Raw genomic sequence first — 7,288 nt, 5'->3', positions numbered from 1 at the left:
AGCTAGCTTGCAGCCAAGCGCACGCACTACGCGACTTTCGTGCCATCCGGCGCTGTTTATACGTCTCGAGCGCGGCCTGTAGGGGCGCCACTGAAATGCCCCTAGCGGCCCGTTTCGAAGGCAGGCGCGGGAGTCTCCGTCCCGCTCCCCACTGTCGCCGCTGCTTTTGCGGCATGTCCACGACTGATATTTATTGTTTGCTGGCGTTGGAAATCCATGTTTTTGTGTAGCAGTCACTCTGTTCGCAAATGGGGTGTGTTCACGCGAGTGTAAATGTTCCTGACGCGATCTTAGTGTGGTATATTCGGTCTGTATAAGCGCCAGCTGTGTGTCACAGGCCAGCGTCGAGGATCCGGCGTATGCATGGACCTGATTGTAGTTACACTGCCCTGAATTTACTAGCAGCGTCTCCGTAACCACCGGTTCCTCAGATGTTGATGCTACGGGTATACACTACGATGTAAATCAGTTTTGTGCGGTTACATATTCAGCGGAACACTGATACCTGACGGCACGCCAGTTACGTTTGCCAATATCATACCTCATATATTGATCACCACCATTTACAAGCCAGTGTGTGTTAATTTCGGGAATATTGAACGTAAGTGCGACGGATAATGCAGAATTATACTCGGGGATCAGCACACGACAAAGAGTCGTCTTGTCGTGAGGTGAGGGCCCGCAAACATTCATCTGCTATGTATATCCTCTGCGAGGAGCGCGCAGACGGGCTTAGAATATAATCGGCGTCCGCGACTAACGCTTCTTCGAAATAACGTCACATGGCACAAGGAGCCTGCAGAATAAAGGAGAAACTGAAATCAGTGGGCCTTATCACATACCACACTCTTCCAACGACAACTTTCGTCGCTTGTGAACTGCCTACCCTGTATACTTCCAAAAATGCGTCCGCCGAACGATCAGCTGTTCATTGAAGTCGAAAAACAAAACGACAGTGAACGCGAGATTTGTGTGTGATTACTAAAACGTTAATTGCTTGATTCCGCTCGGCATTTGTACACAGCGTCCCCTTCTCCCCCCCCCCCCTCCCCCTATGTCTCGCGAATAGCAGTGCATTTCGCGTATAGTTAGTCTGGTGAGCCCTACCTGGATTTAGTTTCGACGAACGTGTTTTGCGTGTCAGAAGCTGCAGTGTGTTGTTTTTTTTCCTTTCCGTTAGAGCTATTATGTTTCTTCCGCACTTGCACAGCATCTATTTTTCCGTGCTTTCATATTTGAGTGCCTTGGTTCTTGCTATAAGGCGTGTGTGGGCACATATTTAACAACGTACAGGCGTGGAATACACTTAAAATTTTCGCATGGTTTATATTCTTATAAAAGGCATAAGTTATTTTCCGGGATTGGTTAATCACATCCCCGAAACATATTTTTCTGCGACGTATATATTTGAAACGAAGCCGCATTCGTTGTCCATGCTGGAAAATGAAGCCAACGTCTCCCTGTGCCAGTATCAGGTAGCGAGGCGACAGTAGAATTAATTTGTGCCTGATGGACTTGGAGATGACAGGTGTCATATGCTGTCTCCGACTCCCGGAAGAGCGGCGACGATGCGCGCAGAACCGCGTCTCCGCGGGTGGCTCTTGCAGCCGATCGCGTGCTCTACGAAGACGCAACTGCTTTTTAAGTGACCTAAACGTACTCTGTGCTTATAGACGTCATCATAAGAAGGTTTTTTAGGGCGCGGAAAGGCGAAAAGAAGCGAAACAGAACCAAAGCACTGCACGAGCCTTTATCAGCCACTCGGCGCACATCCCGTCAACGCCGCGGAGAAGCGGCGGCAGGCGGTGCAGCGATCGCGAAGCTCGAGGCGTATTGGTGGTGAGATGTTTGAGTGGCGCCCCCTGGCTCTGACGTCGGCTTAGGGACTCGCGCCGCTGTCGTCTGCTACACTCCGCTTGTGAGGGGCAGCAGTGTCTGTGCTAGATATCGCCCGCTTTGTTGGTGTAGTGCATTAAAAAGCGTTTTCTAGTGATTCAGTTATTTTGCCAGCTTCTGACGCATCTGAATCATTTAAAGCTGTGTCCCCCACTAGTTTGCAACACACGACGAGATAGAGAACGACTTTCTTCAGAGCATCGGTCAGAAGATGGTGTGTAACTCGTCCTGTCTAGCTTATTCGCGCAAGGATCAGCGCTCAGAGCTCCTCGAAAAGTATCCAAAATCCGTAGGATTTCCTGCAGTATTTTTGAGATGTTTTTATGAAGACTCAACAGTCTAATGCTACGTACCAAGCAGCAAGCCCACACGCACATCGCACAGCAGGAAATAAAACGGCAGTCTTCTATCTCTTTCGTTGTTGTCTTGTATCAGATGAATGTTTCTGGTTTGTTTTTTTCTTCCCAACGAATTAATTTTTCTGCACCGTCACAAACGTCTTATTAGGAGGTTTGGGGGTGTTTGGGAGTCTCACATTGTGGATATTTTGTTCAGGTTGTATGGCATACATTCCTTCATCACAAAGTGGCTTTCGTTACGGCTGCGTGCAAGAAGGTGCATAACCGCAGCGTGCTTTGTTTATTCACATGCAAATACAATGAGAAGGTTTGTGCTACGCCACCGCGATCGCTCCCCAAACAACGTTGTCCACAGTACTCGAAGGAGGCTTTTGTGCTCCGAATTTCTATCGTAACCATCGTTGTCATAACGAACTGACTATCATCCCGAACAATGATGACATGATTACGGTGTTGAAGGCCTGAAATACTCGCTAACTAACGCAATAAATACTATACCTGCATATATTACAAGAATCTAAACCGATGAATATTTCCAAGCAGGTCTTCATTGCTTTCCAACCCTTTCAGGCGCAAAGAACAAATCCTATTCCACTTAGGATGACGTTCTATCAATTGAAGAAAATTACTTTTACTCTCTTGTCTTAGTTTGAGGACCCGGCTCACTAACCAGCTCGATATCATTGTTAAATAAAGTTTTCTACTCCTCCCCCTCCTCCTCCTCCTCTTGAGTACAGTTTTCTTATAACGCATATCCGAATATCGGGAATATATATGGCTTTGGAAACTGTACCGAAATATCCCTTCAGGTCTGAACAAACATAGTGTTATTGTATCTTTAACGTAGACGTGACTCGTTTCGCTCAATAAACCTGCTACTGGTTAGGAGCCTGGTATAAAACTAGCACGCGCCTATATACACAGTGGGTTATTTGGAACTTAATAACCTACAGTTTTTGCAGCCCATAGTGAATGTCGGCATACTTTCATGCCATGAAAACGTAAAGCGATGCGATACAATACTTTGGAGCGTTCGGAAAGGTTTCGAAAACAGTTTTACCTAACATATGATTACCGGGAATCGTAATGCTTTCTGCCAAAGCCAACAGCCCTAAAGGCCTAGATTTGGTTTTGGTCTTCCATTTTTGCTCTTGTCGGTCATGAGCAGCTGACTGTTCCCTTTGTTCGAAAGATTGCTTAATACAGAAGCTTACGCCTAGCTCCGACTCTTCGCGCTTCGTACTGGACAGGCTTCGCAAGGAAGGGGACGACGCCGGCAATGTTTCTTCCGTAGCGGTATCTAAAACTAAACTTTACCTCACACCATGAGCTAGTGTATGCGATTTTAAGCCTATTAATATGATAAAATTTACCCACACGCCAATTCTGGTGCGGACGAGCATCAGACGTTGACTGAGCGCAAAGAAACAGCAGGGAGAGCGAGCCTTATTGAAGCAGACGACAAATGCGAGAATCCCTAAGCTGACGTCACAGAGGCGCGCGTCGCAGCGCCGCCCGTGTTCGCGCTCACCGCCAATAGCCCGCCAGCCTCATGCGAGAGAAGGCTGACGTGGTTGAGCAACCTGAGAGGGGGAAAGGTGAGACCTGCAAGTGAAACGAACGATAGGACGAGGCGACGATGAAAACAGGGCGGCAAAGACAGGAGCGGAGCGAGCAGCGCTTTGAAAGACTGTGCGAAGCAGAGATCAGAGATAAAGGGAGAGAGAGAGCGTCGCGGTGAAAAGAAGAGACTTGGATCGGGTTTGTCACTCAGGAAAGCGGGTGTTCAGTCACCCCCTTGAAGTTGCGTCGGATGTGTTTTTGCGTTCGTCGGCGGCTCGATGGGTGCTTCAAATTTATGTTTTCTCTGCTGCGTGAACTTTGCCTTCTCGCGGTTGGCATGTTGCTGTAGTAGTGCCGCATGGGGCTGTCGAAAGTTACTCCCGCTCGCGAATACTTATCCACGCCAGTGTCCATCGTATAAAGCGGACCGCATGCACTCGAGCATCATATCATGGGGGGTTTTATTGCATCATTTCTGTAGGGAGTTTGCCGGTACCACAGTGGTCCGTCGTAAGAAGCGCGTCGTCGTAAGTCCGACGGACGTATCAGCGGGGTTCCACTGTAGTTGGACTTGTGCACCTTCTGCGGCCATTGGACGAAGAACTTCATACAGATAAAAAAACTTCATACTTGTGCACAGGCCGACTCACACGGGAGCAGGGCAAGGCACTCTCGAACACAGGTCTTACCCCGTTGCAGCTTTCTGTTCTCGTGGCCAGGCCGCACTACCAGTGTCTGTCATCTGCTGTTATTTTGTTTCAGCATAGACTATCCACGACTGTACATGAAACAGGCTTTGTTATAAGCGGTAATTTGTTACAAGCGTGGACAATTTGCTCTCAGTGCACTGCTGTCGGGATGGTGAAACACTGGGTTAAGCGGCTTTGTTATAATGAAGGCTTAATAAGGCTTACGGCATTTTGTGTAGTTGTGAGGACAAACCACTACCACCCTGTACGGCCTAGAATCGAAACCAAAACAGTTGATAAGCTGGTGTAGTGTGTCCCTCTTTACTGTTTGGTGTAAAGGTCCCCAGGCAGCCTCCTCAACGTGTGGTAGAAGCCCCAGTGTCAAAATATTTGCAAAATTACAGTTTTATAAATTTTGAAGGATGTCTAAGTTGTTCCAAGAAGCACGTTGCGCTTTCGCATCTAATTTCCATGCTGCATGTTTCTTGGTGCAGGTTTGCTCAGAATGAGTACAGTGGGATTTTCCTTAATGTGTTCCTCTTCATTTCCTCTTCCGGTATTGGTTACATTGGGGAAGTTCACAATGAGTACAAGTTTTGAGATGTAGTCTAGGTACCGGTAGTGTAATATGTGTTCTCAGATTTTCATTCACAAGGTATGTGTTTTAACTATAAATGTCAGTGCAAAGGCTGTACTAGACCAATTTTTATTGAATTACTTTCAAAAACTGTGGTTGACTTCTCTGTCGTAGGAATCGGTAAAACACGAAAGTGAAACATGCAGCGAAATCTGCCGCTGAGCATGATTCACGGGTCGGCAGCCGTCTTGTGGGTGTGCTTGGCGAGCAACGTCCTGCTGGTGGGTCACTTCAGAAAAGGTGTACTGGCGTCATTCCAATACGGATATGACCGCAGGGAAATCTTTGAGTATCCAGGAATAAAACACTTTCGTGGTGAAATGCAGTCCTCACTACTGTTCAGTGAGCGTACTGAGGAAAGGGGGAAAGAGCTAGTATACTGGCAGTCACGAAACGATGATGCATGGTTCACATGCAGGCCACCTGCCACCTGCCATCATATGCCACCTTCCACAGCAATTCCTGAAGAGAGGAAAAGTTTATAAAACTCTGATAGCCGTGTTTTCAGCTGTTCCTACACTCCGTGGGTTCCGTTGACATGGCTAAGTGGAGTACAGTGCAGTGCTTTTACGCGCGAAAACACCTTTTGAGGATGCCCTCGATGGGAGGAGAGAGTGGAGGAGGAATTCAAAGTGCGGGGTTGAGTCTGCTTCCCCCCCCCAGGGCCTCCAAAGGCGGGAGTGCTGGCCCTGAGCCTGCTCCAGGTCAAGGGGCTCTCACTGGACCGCGTGATGCCCCTGGTGGAGAGGTACCCTACGCCGGCAAGGTCAGGCTGCTGCCCCTTTCATTGTGACACACTTCACATGCTTTCCTCTCGACCTTGTAGTACGTGGTGTCTCTGCGTGTGTGTCAGTGTAGCCACAGCTGTGTAGTCCAGCCCTAGCCACACCATTCCGACTCCTCCAGCGTAGCCTCCATAGTGTCACCGACATTTCGTTTACTGGGATATCCTTTTGTGGGTGTTGTTCGTTGGTGTGTTTCTGACCAGTGCTGCTGCCACTTCTCGTGCATGCAAACAGGACTCCTTGAAATATGCATGGTCAAGACAAACATTGTCAGGGGTTTGATAGAAAAGAACAGTTGTGGGATTCAGGTGTTTTTTTTTTCCTTTTATTCTTTTGTTTCACCCCCCTTGTGTCCAATATACTCAAGGAAAAGTTGCGGAGTTGGTCATTGCAGCAAGTTCCGAGGCTAGCTACTCCTCTTTTTACGTAAGGTTCTTCATTCAAACAATTTAAACGGAGGCCTGCTCGAATTTGAAACCTTTCACACGCACTCATCTGTCACATTTACTGAAAATCTCTTTGCGGTGGCCATGCTCTTGATATTGCGATGTAATGAAACTTTTAATGTGTGTTCTCTTTAAGCATAGTACAATAGTCACAAGGATACACTGCGCTATTTGTTTGTCTTTGTTTTTTTTTCTACATGCCACAAAGTACATTTGCTGGCAACATAGAGGCGTATGCAATTGAATTGGCTGATTGCTGCATGGTGATGTGGTAGGCAGGGAAATCGAAAATCCGCGATTGTTTGTAGGCTTGTCCTTTAGGATTCCTGCAGCCATGCTTGGCTCTAATTGTACACAGGGAATTCTTTATGTGGTATTATTTCAAATCAAGACAAGATTAAACTAATATGCTAGCCATTGATAAAAGCGTAAGGGTTGAGTGATTACAATTAATATTGCTTACCCACAAAAGTTTTATTTACCTGGAAGAACAAAACAGGCTTATTGCCGGCTTGTGCAAATGTGCAATTGCACTACTAAATGACCACCATCTGGATAAAGTAGCGTCGTCTGTGAGGAAGGTAAAAACAGCGTTTTAGGGGTGTTATTCGCAGCCAAAACGCACAAGGTAGAGATACCGTTCCAAGCAAAAGTATGCAAGAACAAGACATGGCATTCGCGCATGCCGGCATTCGCGCATGTCGGCATTCCTACAGAAGCCCTTGAATGCACTAATTAAAAGAGACCCATTCTGTGTATCGAATTCCAAATCGGTTGTGAGATGCCTGTAACAGCATAACCCAGGTGCTTGTTGACTGTTCAGCATCGACGAAGAAGATTTGTATTACGCCATTCCGCATGACAAACTTCCGACAAGGGTCGGGGAATGTATAACTGAAGACAACGATGAAAT

This window comes from Haemaphysalis longicornis, unplaced genomic scaffold, assembly GCF_048455015.1.
Source record: "Haemaphysalis longicornis isolate Haplotype H1 unplaced genomic scaffold, Haemaphysalis longicornis Haplotype H1 scaffold_240, whole genome shotgun sequence".
NCBI classification, from domain to species: Eukaryota; Metazoa; Arthropoda; class Arachnida; order Ixodida; family Ixodidae; genus Haemaphysalis; species Haemaphysalis longicornis.
This window is presented reverse-complemented; position numbering follows the sequence as displayed.